The sequence below is a fragment of the Amphiura filiformis genome, chromosome 10 (genome assembly GCF_039555335.1).
Source record: "Amphiura filiformis chromosome 10, Afil_fr2py, whole genome shotgun sequence".
Lineage (NCBI taxonomy): Eukaryota > Metazoa > Echinodermata > Ophiuroidea > Amphilepidida > Amphiuridae > Amphiura > Amphiura filiformis.
This window is the reverse complement of record NC_092637.1, coordinates 32,712,244-32,735,144: the sequence shown is the minus strand read 5'-3', so window position 1 is coordinate 32,735,144 and position 22,901 is coordinate 32,712,244. Positions and strand designations below refer to the sequence as shown.

The window sequence follows — 22,901 nt, the reverse complement described above, 5'->3', positions numbered from 1 at the left end:
AAATCAGAAATCCTCAATTTGAGAGCTCATTTTGGACATTTCCGTGATTTTTCCTTCCTTTAATTGGATTTCCAAGCTTTTTCAAGTGACATTGGCAACTGGAATTCCAGTCGTTTTCAGAAAGCAGACTTAGAAATTCGGACATTTCTTTGATTGAAAATGTACTCCTCTATAGGGGGTGTGCACTTATTTTCTGGAATAGCCCATTTGACCAAAAGGTGAACATTACACCCCGGGGGCACTTCAATAGGTGTATAGGGCTGGCACTTTCGCACTAAGGGGCATTCGGTGAGAGCAAAATGAAAAAATATGGGGTCATTGGGTGAGAGCATGACCTTTTTTAAATGGAATCGTTTTGGGTGAGAACCGAAACAGCGCCTCAGAAACCTCGAAAATCGAATTTATAGTTCTAAATGGCTTCAAATTTCCTTGTTTTTTGCAAAATAAGTAACGAAATCCGTGATAAATGAAAGTTGCTGTTCAAATTGAACTTGTAAGGGTCTTCTGGGTGACAGATCAAATGGAAAAATAGGGGGTCTTTGAGTGACAGAGCATGTGTTCGTAAAAAATATGGGGTCTTTGGGTGACAGCGATGCTGAAAATGGGGTATTAACAGCCCTACATACGCGTCACCTCCAAAGTTGGAGTGCCCCCCCCCGACATTACATTTACATGTAAATGGGTAGACTGAAGCATCTTGCATGCAACTTGATCCACAATCATTATACCCGCATGCAATAGCATGCAGGGTATCTTCCCATCCTGTGGTTATACCCGCATGCGAAGCATGGACGGGTATATTGCCATCCTGTGGTTTCATCTCCTTATACCCGCATGCGAAGCATGGACGGGTATATTTATACCCGCATGCGAAGCATGGACGGGTATATTCCCATTCTGTGGTTTCTTCTCCATCTCCTTCTCCTCCTCCTTCTCCTCCCATCAAACACATCATTCTGTCAAGCATAGCGCTAAAACTACAAGGACCCCAGGGCCCATATGTGGTACACTTATAGGCCCTACCCCGCAGATGTGCCTTTGCCTATCTCGGTCCCAGAGGTCAAAGGTCACGGGCCCCAGGGGCCCAAATGTAAAAACACAAACCATGCCGTTTCTCATCAGATGAAGCAGCCTCAGGGCCCTGAGTTGGTACACTGATAGCCCCAGGGGTACTCTATAAATACAAGTATACATGAGCCCCATATGTTATATATTATGGCCCCAGGGCCCCAAATGTTAAAAATTTGGGGCAACAGATTGACAAGCCTAGCTCTAAAGCTACAAGGGCACTAGGGCTCATATGTTGCACATGTATAAGCCCTAAATTGTAGATGTGCCTTTTGCCCATTTTAGCCCCAGATGTATACGGCTAGAGGCCCCAGGGGCCCAAATGTTAAAACAAAGGGCCGGCCGTTTCTCAGCAAATAAAGTAGCTAGAGGGCTCAGATTTGGTACGCAGACAGGTTTTCAGTATTATATTGTCATATGTATATATGTACCCCATATGTCACATAATATGGGCCCCTGGGCCCCAAACGCTAAAACATAGGGCCGGTCGTTACTCTGTAAATAAAGCAGCTTTAGGGCTTAGAGTTAGTACACAGATTGCACCTGAAAATCACATTGTTATATGTACATGTGAGCCCCATATATTACATTATATGGGCCCCAGGGCCCCAAACGCTAAAACATAGGGCCGGCCGTTACTCTGTAAATAAAAGCAGCTTTAGGGCTCAGAGTTAGTACACAGATTGCTCCTGAAAATCACATTGATATATGTGCATGTGAGCCCCATATATTACATTATATGGGCCCCAGGGCCCCAAACGCTAAAACATAGGGCCGGCCGTTACTCTGTAAATAAAGTAGCTTTAGGGCTCAGAGTTAGTACACAGATTGCTCCTGAAAATCACATTGATATATGTGCATGTGAGCCCCATATATTACATTATATGGGCCCTAGGGCCCCAAACGCTAAAACATAGGGCCGGCCGTTACTCAGTAAATAAAGCAGCTACAGTGCCCAGCTTGAGTCTACTGATAGCACTAGAGAATTAAACTTCAACATATGTCCATGGGCCTCATAAGTCAAATATTATGGGCCCCATGGCCCCAAATGTTAAAAAGGGCCGGCCGTTTCTCATCAAATAAAGCAGCTTCCGGGCTCAGAGTTTGTACACAGTAGCACCTGAGAATTATATTGTTATTAACACCCACATACCCCCCCCCCTCCCCACCGTACACACGTAGGACTAAACAGACATATCCGTATTATAATTTATATTAATATAATAATTGGAAATACCAGCGTGAAGCGTTAAGGCTGTTCCAGTTAAATTACATACCCATTGGCTGTTCTATTTAATTAACATACTCCCTCTGAAATGGTCCCAAAATAGGGTGTTCCGTTTAATTTACATACTCCCTCTAAAATGGCTGTTCCGTTTAATTTACATACTCCCTCTGGAATAGTTTTCCCCTAATCATATTGCATAGCCTCACTGTGAATAAGAGAGACTGACAACAGCAATCTATGGAGAGACAACTCCCCTGGCAGGAGACTTTTTACAAGTTCTTTAAGTGCTACGAGAGTGCAACCTGCATTAAATTAAAGCTTGTGACTTGGACTTTCAATTCAAGTTTACACATTTTCCACCCAATTGGGCGACTTTTTACAATTTCTATATTTTAAGTCCTCAGCAATTTGTACACAGATAGCACCTGAGAATTATATTGTTACTAACACCCACGCAGGCACCCCTCCACCCCACACACGTAGGACTAAACAGACATATCGTATTATATCATAATTGGAAATACCAGCGTGAAGCGTTAAGGCTGTTCCAGTTAAATTACATACCCATTGGCTGTTCCATTTAATTTACATACTCCTTCTGAAATGGCCCCAAAAAGGCTGTTCCGTTTAATTTACATACTCCCTCTGAAATGGCTGTTCCATTTAATTTACATACTACCTGAGTAAGAGAGACTGACAACAGCAACCTATGGAGAGTAAGAGAGACGACTCCCCTGGGAGGGGACTTTTTACAATTTCTTTATTTTAAGGGGGTACTACACCCTGCCCAAATTTGTGCCTATTTTTGCATTTTTCTCAAAAATTATAGCAAATTGGTGACAAGTAAGATATGTATATTATAGGGGCAAGGACTACAACTACTGCCCTGGAAATTTTATTTCAACACAGACAACAGTTGTGGAGTTACAGTCAAAAATGAGGGAAAACCAATATTTGATCAATAAATCAATAACTACTTGCCTTGAGTTGCTGGATTTTCAGTGCAGCAGTTGTAGTCCTTGCCCCTATAACATACATACCTTACTTGTCACCAATGCGCTATAATTTTTGAGAAAAATGCAAAAATAGGCACAAAATGGGTCAGGGGTGTAGTACCCCTTAAGTGCTACGACAGTGCAACCTACATTCAATTAATGCTTGTGACTTGGACTTTCACTTTTTACACATACAATTTCTTTATTTTAACATGTTTAAGTCCTCAGCAAAAAAGGACTGTAAGTTTGGGTACACCGATAACATGCGGGTATATCCGTATTTGTGTACAAATATATAGCCTTCTAGTTATACCCGTATGCGAAGCATGAACGGGTATATTGCCATTCTATGGTTTCTTCTCCTCCTTCTCCTTTTCCTCCATCAAACACAACATTCTGTCAAGGCTAGCGCTAAAACTACAAGGGCCACAGGGCCCATATGTGGTACACTTATGGGCCCTACCCCATAGATTTATCCTTTGCCCATCTTGGCCCCAGAGGTCAAAGGTCACAGGCCCCAGGGGCCCAAATGTAAAAATACAAAGCATGCCGTTTCTCATCAAATGAAGCAGCCTCAGGGGCCTGAGTTGGTACACTGATAGCCCCAGGGGTACTCTATATATACAAGTATACATGAACCCCATATGTCATATATTATGGGCCCCAGGGCCCCAAATGTTAAAAAACAAGGGGTAACAGATTGACAAAGCTAGCGCTAAAACTACAAGGGCCCCAGGGCCCATATGTAGTACACTTATGGGCCCTACCCCGTAGATTTATCCTTTGCACATCTGGGCCCCAGAGGTCAAAGGTCACGGGCCCCAGGGGCCCAAATGTAAAAATACAAAGCATGCGGTTTCTCATTAAATGAAGCAGCCTCGGCCCTGAGTTGGTACACTGATAGAGCCAGGGTACTCTATATATACAAGTATACATGAGTCCCATATGTCATATATTATGGGCCCCAGGGCCCCAAATGTTAAAATAAGGGCAACAGGTTAACAAGGCTAGCTATAAAACTACAAGGGCACTAGGGCTCATATGTGGCACATGTATGGGCCCTAAGTTGTAATGTGTCTTCTGCCCATTTTGGCCCCAGATGTTTAAGGCTAGGGGCCCCAGAGGCCCAAATGTTAAAACAAAGGGCCGGTCGTTTCTCAACAAATAAAGTAGCGACAGGGTTTAGATTTGGTACACTAATAGGTCTTCAGCATTATATTGTTTTATGTATATATGAACCCTATGTGTCACATAATATGGGCCCCAGGGCCCCAAACGCTAAAACATAGGGCCGGTCGTTACTCAGTAAATAAAGCAGCTACAATGTCCAGCTTGAGTCTGCTGATAGCACTTGAGAAGTATATTTCAACATATGCACAGAGCCCCATAAGTCAAATATTATGGGCCCCAGGCCCCAAATGTTAAATCAAAGGGCCGGCCATTTTTCACCAAAGCTCAAAGTTTGTACACAGACTGCACCTGAGAATTATATTGTTATATGTACATATGAGCCCCATATGTCACATAATATGGGCCCAGGGCCCCAAACGCTAAAAACATAGGGCCAGCCGTTACTCAGTAAATAATGCAGCTACAGTGCCCAGCTTAAGTCTACTGATAGCACTTGAGAATTATACTTCAACATGTGTACATGAGCCTCATAAGTCAAATATTATGGGCCAGGGCCCCAAATGTTAAAAAAGGGCTGTCCGTTTATCATCAAATAAAGCAACTTCAGGGCTCGGAGTTTGTACACAGATTGCACCTGCGAATTATATTGTTAATAACACCCACCCCATCCCATTCACAGACAATTGCGTAATTATAATAATATTAATATAGATGACAGAAACGTTAAGGCTGTTCCAGTTAAATTACATACCCATTGGCTGTTCTATTTAATTTACATACTCCCTCTGAAATGGCTGTTCTATTTAATTTACATACTCCCTCTGAAATGGCTGTTCCATTTAATTTACATACGCCCTCTGGAATAGCTTTCCCCTAATCAAATTGCACATTGTGAATTTCAATCTATCAAATTGCATAGCTTCACTGTGAATTAGAGAGACTGACAACAGCAACCTAAGTCCTCAGCAAATAAGGACTGTAAGTTTGTGTAAACCGATAACATGCGGGTATAGCCGTATTTGTGTACAAATATATAGCCTTCTAGTTTCTTCTCCTTCTCCTTTTCCTCCATCAAACACAACATTCTGTCAAGGCTAGCGCTAAAACTACAAGGGCCACAGGGCCCATATGTGGTACACTTATGGGCCCTACCTCATAGATTTATCCTTTGCCCATCTTGGCCCCAGAGGTCAAAGGTCACAGGCCCCAGGGGCCCAAATGTAAAAATACAAAGCATGCCGTTTCTCATCAAATGAAGCAGCCTCAGGGGCCTGAGTTGGTACACTGATAGCCCCAGGGGTACTCTATATATACAAAGTATACATGAACCCCATATGTCATATATTATGGGCCCCAGGGCCCCAAATGTTAAAACAAGGGGTAACAGATTGACAAAGCTAGCGCTAAAACTACAAGGGCCCCAGGGCCCATATGTAGTACACTTATGGGCCCTACCCCGTAGATTTATCCTTTTCACATCTGGGCCCCAGAGGTCAAAGGTCACGGGCCCCAGGGGCCCAAATGTAAAAATACAAAGCATGCGGTTTCTCATTAAATGAAGCAGCCTCGGGCCCTGAGTTGGTACACTGATAGAGCCAGGGGTAGGCCTACTCTATATATACAAGTATACATGAGTCCCATATGTCATATATTATGGGCCCCAGGGCCCCAAATGTTAAAATAAGGGCAACAGGTTAACAAGGCTAGCTATAAAACTACAAGGGCACTAGGGCTCATATGTGGCACATGTATGGGCCCTAAGTTGTAATGTGTCTTCTGCCCATTTTGGCCCCAGATGTTTAAGGCTAGGGGCCCCAGAGGCCCAAATGTTAAAACAAAGGGCCGGTCGTTTCTCAACAAATAAAGTAGCGACAGGGTTTAGATTTGGTACACTAATAGGTCTTCAGCATTATATTGTTTTATGTAGCCTATATATGAACCCTATGTGTCACATAATATGGGCCCCAGGGCCCCAAACGCTAAAACATAGGGCCGGTCGTTACTCAGTAAATAAAGCAGCTACAATGTCCAGCTTGAGTCTGCTGATAGCACTTGAGAAGTATATTTCAACATATGCACAGAGCCCCATAAGTCAAATATTATGGGCCCCAGGCCCCAAATGTTAAATCAAAGGGCCGGCCATTTTTCACCAAAGCTCAAAGTTTGTACACAGACTGCACCTGAGAATTATATTGTTATATGTACATATGAGGCCCATATGTCACATAATATGGGCCCAGGGCCCCAAACGCTAAAACATAGGGCCAGCCGTTACTCAGTAAATAAAGCAGCTACAGTGCCCAGCTTAAGTCTACTGATAGCACTTGAGAATTATACTTCAACATGTGTACATGAGCCTCATAAGTCAAATATTATGGGCCAGGGCCCCAAATGTTAAAAAAGGGCTGTCCGTTTATCATCAAATAAAGCAACTTCAGGGCTCGGAGTTTGTACACAGATTGCACCTGCGAATTATATTGTTAATAACACCCACCCCATCCCATTCACAGACAATTGCGTAATTATAATAATATAGATGACAGAAACGTTAAGGCTGTTCCAGTTAAATTACATACCCATTGGCTGTTCTATTTAATTTACATACTCCCTCTGAAATGGCTGTTCCATTTAATTTACATACTCCCTCTGGAATAGCTTTCCCTAATCAAATTGCACATTGTGAATTTCAATCTATCAAATTGCATAGCTTCACTGTGAATTAGAGAGACTGACAACAGCAACCTAAGTCCTCAGCAAATAAGGACTGTAAGTTTGTGTAAACCGATAACATGCGGGTATAGCCGTATTTGTGTACAAATATATAGCCTTCTAGTGCCATTCTATGGTTATACCCGTATGCGAAGCATGAACGGGTATATTGCCATTCTATGGTTTCTTCTCCTCCTTCTCCTTTTCCTCCATCAAACACAACATTCTGTCAAGGCTAGCGCTAAAACTACAAGAGCCACAGGGCCCATATGTGGCACACTTATGGGCCCTACCCCGTAGATTTATCCTTTGCCCATCTTGGCCCCAGAGGTCAAAGGTCACAGGCCCCAGGGGCCCAAATGTAAAAATACAAAGCATGCCGTTTCTCATCAAATGAAGCAGCCTCAGGGGCCTAAGTTGGTACACTGATAGCCCCAGGGGTACTCTATATATACAAGTATACATGAACCCCATATGTCATATATTATGGGCCCCAGGGCCCCAAATGTTAAAACAAGGGGTAACAGATTGACAAAGCTAGCGCTAAAACTACAAGGGCCCCAGGGCCCATATGTGTAGTACACTTATGGGCCCTACCCTGTAGATTTATCCTTTGCACATCTGGGCCCCAGAGGTCAAAGGTCACGGGCCCCAGGGGCCCAAATGTAAAAATACAAAGCATGCGGTTTCTCATTAAATGAAGCAGCCTCGGGCCCTGAGTTGGTACACTGATAGAGCCAGGGGTACTCTATATATACAAGTATACATGAGTCCCATATGTCATATATTATGGGCCCCAGGGCCCCAAATGTTAAAATAAGGGGCAACAGGTTAACAAGGCTAGCTATAAAACTACAAGGGCACTAGGGCTCATATGTGGCACATGTATGGGCCCTAAGTTGTAATGTGTCTTCTGCCCATTTTGGCCCCAGATGTTTAAGGCTAGGGGCCCCAGAGGCCCAAATGTTAAAAAAAAAGGGCCAGTCGTTTCTCAACAAATAAAGTAGCGACAGGGTTTAGATTTGGTACACTAATAGGTCTTCAGCATTATATTGTTTTATGTATATATGAACCCTATGTGTCACATAATATGGGCCCCAGGGCCCCAAACGCTAAAAACATAGGGCCGGTCGTTACTCAGTAAATAAAGCAGCTACAATGTCCAGCTTGAGTCTGCTGATAGCACTTGAGAAGTATATTTCAACATATGCACAGAGCCCCATAAGTCAAATATTATGGGCCCCAGGCCCCAAATGTTAAATCAAAGGGCCGGCCATTTTTCACCAAAGCTCAAAGTTTGTACACAGACTGCACCTGAGAATTATATTGTTATATGTACATATGAGCCCCATATGTCACATAATATGGGCCCAGGGCCCCAAACGCTAAAACATAGGGCCAGCCGTTACTCAGTAAATAAAGCAGCTACAGTGCCCAGCTTAAGTCTACTGATAGCACTTGAGAATTATACTTCAACATGTGTACATGAGCCTCATAAGTCAAATATTATGGGCCAGGGCCCCAAATGTTAAAAAGGGATGTCCGTTTATCATCAAATAAAGCAACTTCAGGGCTCGGAGTTTGTACACAGATTGCACCTGCGAATTATATTGTTAATAACACCCACCCCATCCCATTCACAGACAATTGCGTAATTATAATAATATAGATGACAGAAACGTTAAGGCTGTTCCAGTTAAATTACATACCCATTGGCTGTTCTATTTAATTTACATACTCCTCTGAAATGGCTGTTCCATTTAATTTACATACTCCCTCTGGAATAGCTTTCCCTAATCAAATTGCACATTGTGAATTTCAATCTATCAAATTGCATAGCTTCACTGTGAATTAGAGAGACTGACAACAGCAACCTAAGTCCTCAGCAAATAAGGACTGTAAGTTTGTGTAAACCGATAACATGCGGGTATAGCCGTATTTGTGTACAAATATATAGCCTTCTAGTTTCTTCTCCTTCTCCTTTTCCTCCTCCATCAAACACATCATTCTGTCAAGGCTAGCGCTAAAACTACAAGGGCCACAGGGCTCATATGTGGCACACTTATGGGCCCTACCCCATAGATTTATCCTTTGCCCATCTTGGCCCCAGAGGTCAAAGGTCACGGGCCCCAGGGGCCCAAATGTAAAAATACAAAGCATGCCGTTTCTCATCAAATGAAGCAGCCTCAGGGCCCTGAGTTGGTACAATGATAGCCCCAGGGGTACTCTATATATACAAGTATACCTGAGCCCCACATGTCATATATTATGGGCCCCAGGGCCCCAAATGGTAAAATAAGGGGCAACAGATTGACAGGGCTAGCGCTAAAACTACAAGGGCCCCAAGGCCCATATGTGGTACACTTATGGGCCCTACCCCGTAGATTTATCATGTGCACATCTTGGCCCCAGAGGTCAAAGGTCACGGGCCCCAGGGGCCCAAATGTAAAAATACAAAGCATGCTGTTTCTCATTAAATGAAGCAGCCTCAGGGCCCTGAGTTGGTTCACTGATAGATCCAGTGGTACTCTATATATACAAGTATACATAAGCCCCACATGTTATATATTATAGGCCCCAGGACCCCAAATGTTAAAATAAGGGACAACAGATTGACAAGGCTAGCTATAAAACTACAAGGGCACTAGAGCTCATATGTGGCACATGTATGGGCCCTAAGTTGAAAATTACCTTTTGCCCATTTTGGCCCCAGATGTTTAATTAAGTCTAGGGGCCCCAGAGGCCCAAATGTTAAAACAAAGGGCCGGTCGTTTCTCAGCAAATAAAGGAGCTACAGGGTTCAGATTTGGTACACTAATAGGTCTTTAGCATTATATTGTTATATGTATATATGAGACCCCATGCGTCACATAATATGGGCCCCAGGGCCCAAAAAGCTAAAACATAGGGCCGGTCGTTATTCAATAAAGAAAGCAGCTACAATGTCCAGCTTGAGTCTGCTGATAGCACTTGAGAATTATATTTCAACATACCGGTACGCACATGAGCCCCATAAGTCAAATATTATGGGCCCCGGGCCCCAAATGTTAAAGCAAAGGCCCGGCCGTTTCTCATCAAATAAAGCAACTTTAGAGCTCAGAGTTTGTACACAGATTACACATGAGAATTATATTGTTATATGTACATATGAGCCCCATATGTCACACCATTGGCCCCAGGGCCCAAAACGCTAAAACATAGGGCCAGCCGTTACTCAGTAAATAAAGCAGCTACAGTGCCCAGCTTGAGTCTACTGAATTATATTGTTAATAACACCTATCCCATCCCACCCCATACACGTAGGACTAAACAGATTCACAGACAATAGCGTAATTATAATACAGATAACATAAACGTTACGGCTGTTCCAGTTAAATTGCATACCCATTGGCTGCTCTATTTAATTTACATACTCCCTCTGGAATGGCCACAAAATAGGCTGTTCCATTTAATTTACATACTCCCTCTGAAATGGCTGTTCCATTTAATTTACATACTCCCTCTGGAATAGCTTTCCCTAATCAAATTGCATATTGTGAATTTCAATAGCGTATTATGATAATTATAGATGGTGATTGGAAATACTATGTGTGAAGCGTTAAGACTGTTCCATTTAAATTACATATCTTTGGCTGTTCCATTTAATTTACATACTCTCTCTGAAATGGTCCCAAAATAGCTGTTCCATTTAATTTACATACTCCCTCTGGAATGGCCACAAAATAGGCTGTTCCATTTAATTTACATACTCCCTCTGAAATGGCTGTTCCATTTAATTTACATACTCCCTTTGGAATAGCTTTCCCCTGATCAAATTGCATATTGTGAATTTCAATAGCGTATTATAATAATTTAATTATATATGGTGATTGGAAATACTATGTGTGAAGCGTTAAGACTGTTCCATTTAAATTACATACCTTTGGCTGTTCCATTTAATTTACATACTCTCTCTGAAATGGTCCCAAAATAGCTGTTCCATTTGATTTACATACTCCCCCCTGAAATGGCTGTTCCATTTAATTTACACACTCCATCTGGAATAGCTTTCCCCTAATCAAATTGCGTATTGTGAATTTCAATCCATCACATTGCATAGCTTCACTGTGAATTCGAGAGACTGACAACAGCAACCTAAGTCCTCAGCAAATAAGGACTGTAAGTTTGTGTAAACCGATAACATGCGGGTATAGCCGTATTTGTGTACAAATATATAGCCTTCTAGTTACACTTTCTTTTTTAGTTTCTTTTGCTTAGCTTGTGATTTTCCGTTTCCATGTTATTTATTTGTTTATACAACAAACATCTTTTTCCCGTATTTATTACGTCCTCTCATAGCGTGTCTGCGGACGTGTTCACCCGTTATCATAATCCCGTAACCCGCCCATGTACCTTTTTGTCCTTTATTTTTCCTTTTTTCCGTATACTATCATCATGTCCACTGGTCTCTGGCTCGCAGTCGCGTGGCTCTGCGCCGTTTACGCGCCCATTGGCGTAGTGCGCATTACGCACGAGGCGCCGACGCGCTGCCGGCCAGCTGCCGTGACGCGTAGGCTGACAACCGATTTTCATAACAAAAAACCCGTTTTTATCCATATTTTCACTGTTTTTGCAGCCAATTCTTGACCGTTTTCTACCCAATAAAGTTTAAACACGTTCCCGTATATTCATCGACCTCCCGTATGAATTTGGCGACATTTGGATCGAAACTGACGGAGCCTTTATAGGCATACATAGATACATAGATACAACATTCCCCTATTTATAGTACACTGCAAAATTCCTGGCGACAGAGTGACTACATCGCACTGGAGCTCTGAAGTCACTACCGCCGTCACTCCCGAATAACCTACCCTATGGTGGCCGACAGAGTCACTACAAGAGAGTGACTACATCGGAAACAAGGCAGTAGGGTACTATGCAGCAGTGTCATCACGTAGTGACTACAACTGCTAGCCTCCGATGTGCTACCTGCTCGATGCCGCATCGGCGACTCATGATGTACACCACCGACTAGATTCCGACAGTGGTCCACATCTTGTAGTCACATCAAAGTGACTTCCGTAGCCAGTGTCCCATGCGTCGCCTGCTCGGTGCCCAGTCGGCGAACTTCAAGGTGACTACGCTGCCAAAAGGTCGTTGACCGAACCCTGTTATGAGTTCGAACACTCTGGGGACGCGCGCGTATATCTAACAAATACGCGCTGATGCTGACAAATACGCGTAGCATGCTTGTTTACTGCTTGTATACGCTCATGAATGGAATGAGTTGGTTTTATAATTAATTGATTGATGCATGCTGTACAGTGGGTCTGTGGTTCTACTGCCGTGTTTGTTTTTGTTTTGTTTTTATCGTGCTTTTGCATTCTTTATCATTTATATTTCAACTGTGAGACTTCCGATTCATTTTGTTTCATTTATTTATTGTTCTCTTTTATAATATTTTAATTCTTTTCGTGCCTGCTTAATAACCTCATCAACTGTGTGTTTTATTTGCAGTTCTTGTTCTTGGTTTATTTGTTTGTTTGTTTCACTTCAAACATTTTTATTTTGTTTATTTGTTTGCTTGTTTGCTTGTTTTCCCACAAAACTTATATCATTGCTTTGTTTACTTCAGTGGTTAGATGACATGTTTTGCTATCAAATTATGCCTATTTTTCATATTTTGCATGATAACGTTATATAGGCCTATTGAAACTTTTTTTATATTTAAGACGAATTGTGGTTTCATTTTCAGCCGAAGTTCGCAAAGTATGCCTATTATAGGCCTAGCATTTTCAATTTATACATTTTGATTTGCCAAAACTTTACTTATTTTGAAGCAAGAATGTTTCTGTTATATTTAAAATTGATTTATAGGCCTAGCATGCATTTTGTTTTACTTCTTGTCACTTTCCTGAAAGGTCTACTGCAAATTTATACTTATACTGCCGTAAGTTTATGCAAAACTTTGGCTTGTGCTATTTTCTTTTTCCGTTTTTCAAAATGGTGTTTTTATAGGCCTATATTAGTTTGATTTGTTTTTCATGTTGATTTTTTTACGTTATCAAAGTAGGCCTACCCTATGCCTATAAATCGGTGTCACATCAATATAGGCCTGTTGCAATGTTTGTTTGAAATTGTCTTATTTTTTATCACGCAAATATTAATGCTTGTTATGAATTATTATTGTTATAATTATTTATTTATTTTACACATTTAATATTTTAATTCATCAATAGGCCTACATGCTTCTTATAATATTCCTACTTTTAACTTCTTTATTTGCATTTTTGTTGTTGAAAAAGTTGTTTTCTTTCGAAGTGTTTCTTTGTTTCTTCCATTCTTCGTTTATTGGTTTCTTCCTGTTTATTTATTTCTTAACTTTTTATTTATTTAGTTATTCAAATAACCACCAATTAAAAAAAATGTATTTTATTCATCATATTAGTTTATTGAATTATACTTTGTTTACTGATCATGTTTATTTCTTTTACTAACACATTTATTTTATTCATCTAATATTTCCCTTATTTTTAAAGTCCAGTTTGCAATTTCCCCTCCCTAATCCCTAAAAAAAGCAAGAAATTAAGAATATTATTTGAATAAATCAAGAGAATATAAAAAATATGGCAATAAAAGCAAAACCGGCAACCCAAAACGCCGGTACTGAGCACCCAGGCCCATTCGCGTAGTCACACCGGTATGACTGTCCTGCGAAGTCACCGCGCCGCGAAGTCACTCTGTAGAAACCTAGGAGGCTGGCTACCCGGCTATTTCGGACCGGCGATATGGAAAACCGAGGTGCAGTTTCCGATGGAGTGACATTCTGGTGACATCGGCGTCACACAGATGAGAATCTTGCAGTGTAAGACTAGCGGGATACCCGCGCTTCGCGCGGGTCCCCGCTAGATGAGTAAATGGGAGCGTTCACTATAACAGGAAGAATTACTGGACAGGTAGAATCATCAAAAGATACATTTTGATTTTCCGTTTCCATGTTATTAATTTATTTAAACCCGTTCCCATTTTTTTCTAAATCTGTTATTTGTTACATTTCCTTTTAGCTTCATTTTTTATTTGCTGCTTGTGATTTCCCGTTTCCATGTTTTTTATTTAATTCTGTTATCATTATTAGGCCCTATAGCTTCTTTTTTTTTTTCTTACATTTCCTGATTAGTTTCTTTCCTTCTTTGTTTCGTTCCCGTTTCATTTAGTTAATTTAACCCGTTGGCCTAATTACTCGTACCTCTTTTGTCATTTTAATTTCATTTTTCTTTATAGTATAGGTCTACCGCTTCATTTTGTTTATACAACACACATATTTTTCCCGTACACGTCCTCTCAGAGCGTGCATGCGGACGTGTTCATCTTTATCATAATCCCGTGACCCGTCCATGTACCTTTTTGTCCTTTAATTTTTATTTATTTTTCCTTCTTCTGTATTATCATGTCCACTGGTCTCTGGCTCGCAAGTCGCGTGGCTCTGCGCATTGGCGTAGTGCGCATTACGCTCGCGCGCCGACGCGCTGCCTGCCAGCTGCAGTGACGCGCAGGCTGGTAACTGATTTTCATAACAAAAACCCCGTTTTTACTCATATTTTCACTGTTTTTGCAGCCAATTCTTGACCGATTTCAACCAAATAAAGTCGAGGCAATTTCCCGTATATTCCTCGATCTCCCGTATGAATTTGGCGACATGTGGATCGAAACTGACGGAGCCTTTTACATAAACCACATAGATACATACAACATTCCCCTATTTATAGTAAGATATAGATGACAGAAACGTTAAGGCTGTTCCAGTTAAATTACATACCCATTGGCTGTTCTATTTAATTTACATACTCCCTCTGAAATGGCTGTTCCATTTAATTTACATACTCCCTCTGGAATAGCTTTCCCTAATCAAATTGCACATTGTGAATTTCAATCTATCAAATTGCATAGCTTCACTGTGAATTAGAGAGACTGACAACAGCAACCTAAGTCCTCAGCAAATAAGGACTGTAAGTTTGTGTAAACCGATAACATGCGGGTATAGCCGTATTTGTGTACAAATATATAGCCTTCTAGTTTTACTTCCCACGCCGAGCCTGTCGCTGATTGAGGGCACTATATATTTATCCTATTTAATAAAATACATAAAACAACGTAATTATGTTATAACAGCATGATTTATAACATAATTACGTTGTTTTATGTAGGCCTATTTTATTACACGCTCTACTATCTAATAGTATCGAGCACTATCTTCAGCTGTTTTGATTAACTATATATTTATGTATTTATTTATTTCCAGTTCAGGTTATGCCGGACGTAGGGCCTACGAGGCTCGCCAGCGGATAATTCATGTAATTGTAGGCCTAATATTCATAAATTCTATCCATAAATTTCAATTTACAGGAAAGTAACCTCAGACTTGCGTTGGTAACAAGTCAATTTTTTCAAGTCCAAGTCCAAGTCATTTTGTCTAAGTCACAAGTAGGCCTAAGTCAAGTCATTTTGCAAAAGTTGCAAGTCAAGTCACAAGTCCCAAAAATAGTGACTTGAGTCAGACCCGGGGAGTCAGACTCGAGTCGAGTCCAAGTTACACGACTCAAGTCTACATCTCTGGCCTATACGGTAGCCTATATCATCATGCCTATTTCTCAAATGCCCAAATCAAAATGTGGTAGGCCTAAACACTTTTCAAACAGTAGGTAGGCCTACGGTACCTAACCTAACTAGACAATTAGGCTAAAAAATCCTTTTCAAATTGATCCAAAATTAATTAGTCATGACATTTTTTCATTTCAACTTTAAAATTTCCAAGAAAAATACTCTTCAAATTGATTCAAAAATAATTTCATGGCCAACGGCCGGGCCCGCCAACGGGAGTAGGCCTATTTCTTTTATTATTGTAATAGGTTATTTAGGCCAAATAAAAAAAGAAACATGTTTCACGTCCCCTCCCGCTTCCTTTTTTGAGGTTTCTTCAATTTTATTTTTATTTTTTGAAATTCAGCTATAACTTTTCAAAAAATCTGTCTAGGAAGTAGAGATTCTTTCCATAGCCTTGCTAATATACAAGAAACACTTTTATAAGGTTTTGTGATAGTTAGAGGGGCCTATCTCTCAGAACAACAAATAAAAAGAGGCCTCCTCCTTTTTCCAGGCATTATTGTATACGCTAAAACAGCTCTAATTATGGGTATTTACACTGATTTTGCGATAAAAAATAAAAAATAAAAAGCCCCCTCTTCCTCCTTTTTTTCAAAAACCCGGACGTGAAACATGTTTTTTATTTTACTTGGCCTTATACAACTACGTTATTAAATATTGCCAGAAAATCCTCCTCAAATTCATCCAAAGTTCCCATGATTCTGGTCCATGCCTGCCGCGCACAGCTAGCCATGGCCTCGAAGAACATGATGATGAAGAAGAAAACAGCAACGTCCCGTAGCAACATTCTGAGTAAAACATGACGAACTGCACGAACATGACTAATGTAAGCTATAAAATGTATTTTAGAATTTCGCAATGAGTAGTGGAAAACGGCTGACTTGAACTTGTGCGTGATTTTAATATACGGCGATACTCATTAGCAAAAAAAGCTGTATCTTCAATCAAGTCGAAATTGCGCGGCGGTTGTATATTAAAGTTGGGGTTTTACCCCGGGGTGGGGCAGACCCAATGATCCCCTATTTGTTTATTGAACTCTCTCTCACCCAATGACTCGCTTTTTTTTTTCAAATTTCCTGTCACCAAAAGACCCCATTTCTTCAAATATTTTGGGAAAATTTCTGATAGGCCCTAATAAGGCCGTTATAAAATTAATGTTTTGGTTCTCGTCCAGAGGAATTTCACGAATTGATGAGGGAGGTAAGGATTTTTTTCCAATGTAAAATTAGCAAATATTAGTACCGTAGTTGTCGGTCTTATTCAATTTTTTTTTATAGTTTTGAGACCATGAAATGTCTTGGAAGTATTAGGCCTAGGCCCTAATCCATGTTCTCTGATAAACTTTTTACTAGGCTCTATAGAGCCTATGTATAAAGTTTTCCTAAAAGCATTCCAAAGTCTAAATTTTTTAGAAAAAATCTAATACCCCATCCCCACAAAAAAAAAAAAGAATCTGACAAATCCCAGAAATTGAGGAGGGAGAACCAAAACATTAATTTTACATGGCCTAATCTCTCACCGAATGACTCCGTTTTTTTCCTTATTTTTCTTCAATTCTTCAAAAAATTTCTAATTTTGATGACTTTTTGAAAATTTTGTATTTCTTGTATTATTTTGACACAGAAAGACCCCCTCCCCTTTTGGTAAGATTATCCCCAGTCTCGCGGAAAGACCCGTTTTTGTTGAGCCTTCTCACTGGTACAAGCTGGTAGGCCTACTGTTTCGGTGTCTATAGGCTCTCACCGAAAGACCCATAGCATTATTCCATGCCCATAGTTTCGATCCAAAAAGGCTGCCCCACCATGACAAAAGGGCATAACATACATTTTTTGAGAAATGGAGTTATCACCTCAGGAAGGTCAATACATATTAGGCCTATATCTACCTATTAAAACTATAAAACACGTTTATTCTAACTTGCAAACACCAATAAATAGTCAAATTAGGATGGGTTATCCTGTAAAAGTCAATGCAGGCTGAGCACAGTTTTAATCAATTATCTCGAAATGTGTCCTTTAAGTGCGCTTCAGACTCCGAGTATTGTACGTACAATATTGTATGTACAATATGTACGTTATTTAATCTATTGCCATTCTATTTCCAGTAATGTTTAAAGTTCTAACGAATGTTTGATGACGAAAAATCGATAATATGTTACATACAATATCTAGCAGAAATATATTATCGATTTTACGTCATCAAACATTCGTTAGAACTTAAACATTACTGGAAATAGAATGGCAATAGATTAAATAACGTACATATTGTACATACAATATTGTACGTACAATAAAAAGTCTGTATAGGGAAGGTGGGGCATAACGGACCCCCGGGGCAAAACGGAACCACCTGGAAAAATAGGCCTTGGCAATACTGCCGCCTATGCAAATTATATTGAGGAACACAAGTATGGCTACGAGGATTTACAACAAAAATTTTATCTGAAACAATCCACTGACATTCGAGCAAGATCGAGTCAAAATATTACTACCCGTCTGGTGTAAGATATGTAGATGTTTAATGCGCTGAAATTTTACTTCATTAATATCAGATTCCCAAATAATTGTGTATATTGTAAACACGAAGGTACTAGCCATGAGCTGTATTAAGTGCATGGCCTATATGCTACGATGGATTATGCATGCAACCTACCGTAGAAACCCGTCTATAAGGAATAGAAGCGACTGTGATGATAGCATATTTCACGCTAGCGCCCTCCACAATATTATATCATTATGGAATTTGAGCAAATCATTTACCGACACAAGTAGGTATACAATGTATTATTTTATCTTTATTTCGCATCTCACGAGCATAGCTCACTTGGCAAGGCATAAGACTTTGGTTCTTTAGATCGGAAGATGGTGAGTTCGAGCCTCATCACGGTCACACAAACTTTTATAAACAAAATATTGTTCAAACTTTTCATTTATATTTTCTTGCATTTTCTAAAGACTCCTTTCATGATCTTTTTTTTTTTCATATTTAGTTTAATTTATTCTATTGTTTTTCTTTTATTGTTTCTTTTCTTTGTCTTTTTTCTTGTTTAATTTTATTTTTCTTTATTTTTCTTTGATTCATATAATATTGGCAGGATAAGGAGAGGAGGAACTAAAGACCCATTCAGTGATTTGCTCATCCGGACGATCGTAAAAATCATCAAAATTCACCTTTGTCATTGTCATAGATGTGGTAACATAGCCTGCTAGTGGTTCAGCAGAAAACCGTGTGACACATAATATACATTTGGCTACATTTTATTATACGATAAATACGAATTTATTAAACATGGTAACAAATATTCTCTAGCAGATCGGTTATACGATGGAACTGGTAGGCATAGGCCTATTATAAATTCGGGATATTAAATATCTTCCTGACGAGACAGATCTGCGCATGTGGTCAAAGACGATTCCTTACTAGCCACAGACCGTCCGCTGGAATTAGTTGAATCGCTATGGCTGTTGGTCGGACCTCTCATCTCTCCACATCGATTGTGACCTATCCCCGACATTGCCCTTATGAACTCACATCCTCCTGTTTTATTCCATTACGCTGGCGAAGTTACGTAATAATTGATTAACTACCATAGCAATAGGTGAAAACAATTTTGAATATACCGCGTTATACACTGATACGTTCAGGCGGTACCTCTTCATTGAACCATATCATGCTGCAAAGACCAGTATTGTATTCAATCTATGATTGCATACATACACAGTACAGGTGATGAGTGTAACCTGCTTGTAGCGCAGCGCGATATGTTCAAAATTGTTTTCACCTATTGCTATGGTAATTAATCCGATTAATTACGCAACTTCACCAGCGTATAATGGCCGAATAAATTCTGACCATCACTTGGCTTGTTGGATTCGTCTATACTACAATTCAGCATCGAAGTGGTTACGTAATTCTCTTGGTTACCGGATCACGCTACTTTGGTATGCCTTCGAGTGCCATATACTTTATGTGGTGATCATTTCGATCGTGGTTCATTACTCTAGCGCGTGATCCCGTTGACATAGTAACATTACGTAACTTCGATACTGAATTCGCTGTCGAAGTGACGTAATAATCGCAATAACTACCATCAAGCAGATTGCACTAATCACCCGCGTATGTCACCAAACATAGATTGAATACCACTCTTTTCATAAATACTAATCTTACATGGCGAGTGATTAGCATTTCTTTGACAACTATGGTTTAATGCATAGGTGCCACGTGAACGATGAAGTGCAGGGCTATATATTCGAAATTGTATTCATCAATTGCTATGGTAGTTAATCCGATTAATTACGTCACATCGACAGCGAATAGCCTATAGTATGGGTTCAAGTGGAACAAAAAATAGTGTATGTCCATTGCTAGCTATGGTAATTAATCATGTTAGTGTTTACATCACTACTTCGGTGAAGACAAGAGAAGTGTGCCTTCTCTACCAACGCCTGTGATATAACAGGTGCAAGCGAAACAAAATTGAATGACCAGAATAGTTTCCTTTGTCAGATGAATTGATTGAAGTTTTTGAAGACACTCTATTCTTGATGGGACAATAGATTCAAATATGGAATAATTATTATTCCTCATCTATTTTTTTTTTATTGAAAAAACTGCAATTGTGGCAACAGAACAATATTTATTTTCATTTCATTTCAAGTAGAAACAAAATCGTGCTTAAGCCAAAAACGCACCCTACCTCAAGAATTGGGATGGCACAAAGGTGCAACATAGGTTTTTATTGCAAAGACGAGGACAGACAAGTAGTTACAACACATCTGTCTAACCGTGGGTTTCGCTATTATTTAGAATAAATGCTTTTACTAGTTTCTATAAAACCACAAAATTACTAAAAAAAACTATAAAAAAAAAATTATAAAAAAAATTAAAAAAAAACGCACCTAAAATTTAAAGTAGAAAGGTATATTTGAAGAAAGATAAAAAGAACATGTCAAAAAGTTAAAATTAAACGAGAATGAAAAAACGGAACCGGTGCCCGTACCATGCTCTCTTCAGCATGTCTTCAGTTCCAAAGTCTGACGCTCTATCAATTGAGCTATACGATCCTGATATACGAAACAGTCGTTATTATGTCAATACAATTGATTGGTGTTACAACATACTTAGATGGAATGCATAGCCACCCAGTGCCAGTATATATTTGCTCAAACTCCAAATACAACAAGCAACCAATTTTATTGAGGGCGTTTCTTAGGTATATCCTTGTAGACGGGGTTTTACGGTATTTCTAAAAAATCGGGTATGGGGCAAAACGGAACCCTACACTCTAAATTTCAAGGATTTAAAATAAATCCCAAGGGACTGTGATTAGGGACCAATCAAGTGTTCGATTTAAAATTAAATCTTTAAGATTTAAAATTAAATCTTTTAGATTTAAAATTCAAATCTATAAGATTTATTTTAAATCTAAAATTGATTGGTCCCTAACTACAGTCTTAAGGATTTATTTTTAAATCCTTGTAATTTAGAGTGTAGGTGTGGGGCATAACGGAACAGGGTTCCGTTTTGCCCCGGGCGTTTTGTCCACAGATGGGTTCCGTTTTGCCCCAATTGGACATAAGTTGTCTTCACTCAAGGAAATGTAGGCGTTATCTAGGGGCCTACTCGAACATGGTAACACTTCGCTGAAACATAGACATATAACTAGACCTACAGATAGAATTAATGATTAAAAGTTAACCACTTACTCCACAGAGATGGTAGGCCTACTGAGTATTTCTTTCTAATCAAATATTGGTCATACATATTATAGGCCTACTAGGCCTATAAGAAGTTAACCACTCACTCCACAGAGATGGTAGGCCCACTTAATATTGTAACTGAATATAGGCCTACATATAACTAGGGCTAGGGCCTACCGATGGAACAACTGATATAAGTTTGCACCCAGGGTGCCGTTTTGCCCCATAGGGGGGTTCCGTTTTTCCCCGATAGTGGGGCAAAACGGATTTTTTTTTGGAAAATATTTCTTCATTTTTATAAAAAATTGTAAGATTCAAGTTATATTGGTTACTGGTATATTAAAGGTAAATACAAACTTCAACTGAACATATACTTTTTACAGTCATATTACTTATGGTGACGTCACAGAGCATCCTCAAAGTTAAGTGTTCCGTTATGCCCCACCTTCCCCTACTGCTTAATAGACGAATGCACTTTTACCATATGTCTTTACAACGGTGGAATCATACAAATGTACCTCAATCAATAATTTATTGTCACACTTTCTATATCGTGCAATCACTAAACAAACATTAAATTCTTAATAGGCCTATGAAAAAAACCCCACTTATACGGTTGTATTTAAAAGCTCTTTGGTTGTACAGGCCTATATGAATATTTAATATTTAATATTTAATATGCAACATGTACAAAATGGGTCGAAATTCATTATAAATTACAGTAGGCCTATGTCAAAATGTAATGTATTGTAAACTTCTTTTTTTTTTTCAGATTTTGACATAATTTCTTGAATTTTGGATCATTTTGTGCAGCAGGTAATATGGGACACCTGTTTTCATTTTAACAAAAAGTAGCTTAGAGAAGGTAAACACTTTAAGTTGATTTGTTAAGTGTTTAGAGACATCAATTATTGTGCTTCTAGAAATGCAGTTTTGGAGTCTGTGTATCAAACTCTTGGAAATCAATGCCAAAAAGAGTGAAATTGCCCAAAAAATTATGTCGTTTTTTGGCCTGATATAAAATCAATGACGTCACATTTTATGATTGTGTATCCAAAAACTCTGGTACTGAGGGGCATTTGTCATTTTTTATGATCTTTAGGTGATGGGTTAAGCTTATCAGCAGGTAAAATTCCACTGACAAGTGGCACTTTCCTTTTATAAATGATTATTTTCTCTGATTTTCAACTGAATGGGTGCAGGTAATATGGGACATAGGAAATGTGTGCATTGTCAATGCGAAAAGCAAAACTATTTAGAAAATTGAATTTTCTTGTAGAAATTTGCATTTAACATTCAAAATCATGTAACAAAAATGTTTTTAGAACAAAAGAGTGATTTTCTGAACTTTTGATTTTCACCATAGAGATAACACAGTGTCCCATATTACCTGCACATGCAGGTAATATGGGACACTTGACGATG

General features: G+C 39.5%; 1 protein-coding gene across 1 annotated transcript in view; it reads right to left on the bottom strand.

Moving 5' to 3' along the window:
• Nucleotides 1-22,901, bottom strand: part of LOC140162760 (MFS-type transporter SLC18B1-like) — a 223,089-nt gene that overhangs the window by 144,382 nt on the left and 55,806 nt on the right. The window lies entirely within an intron of this gene.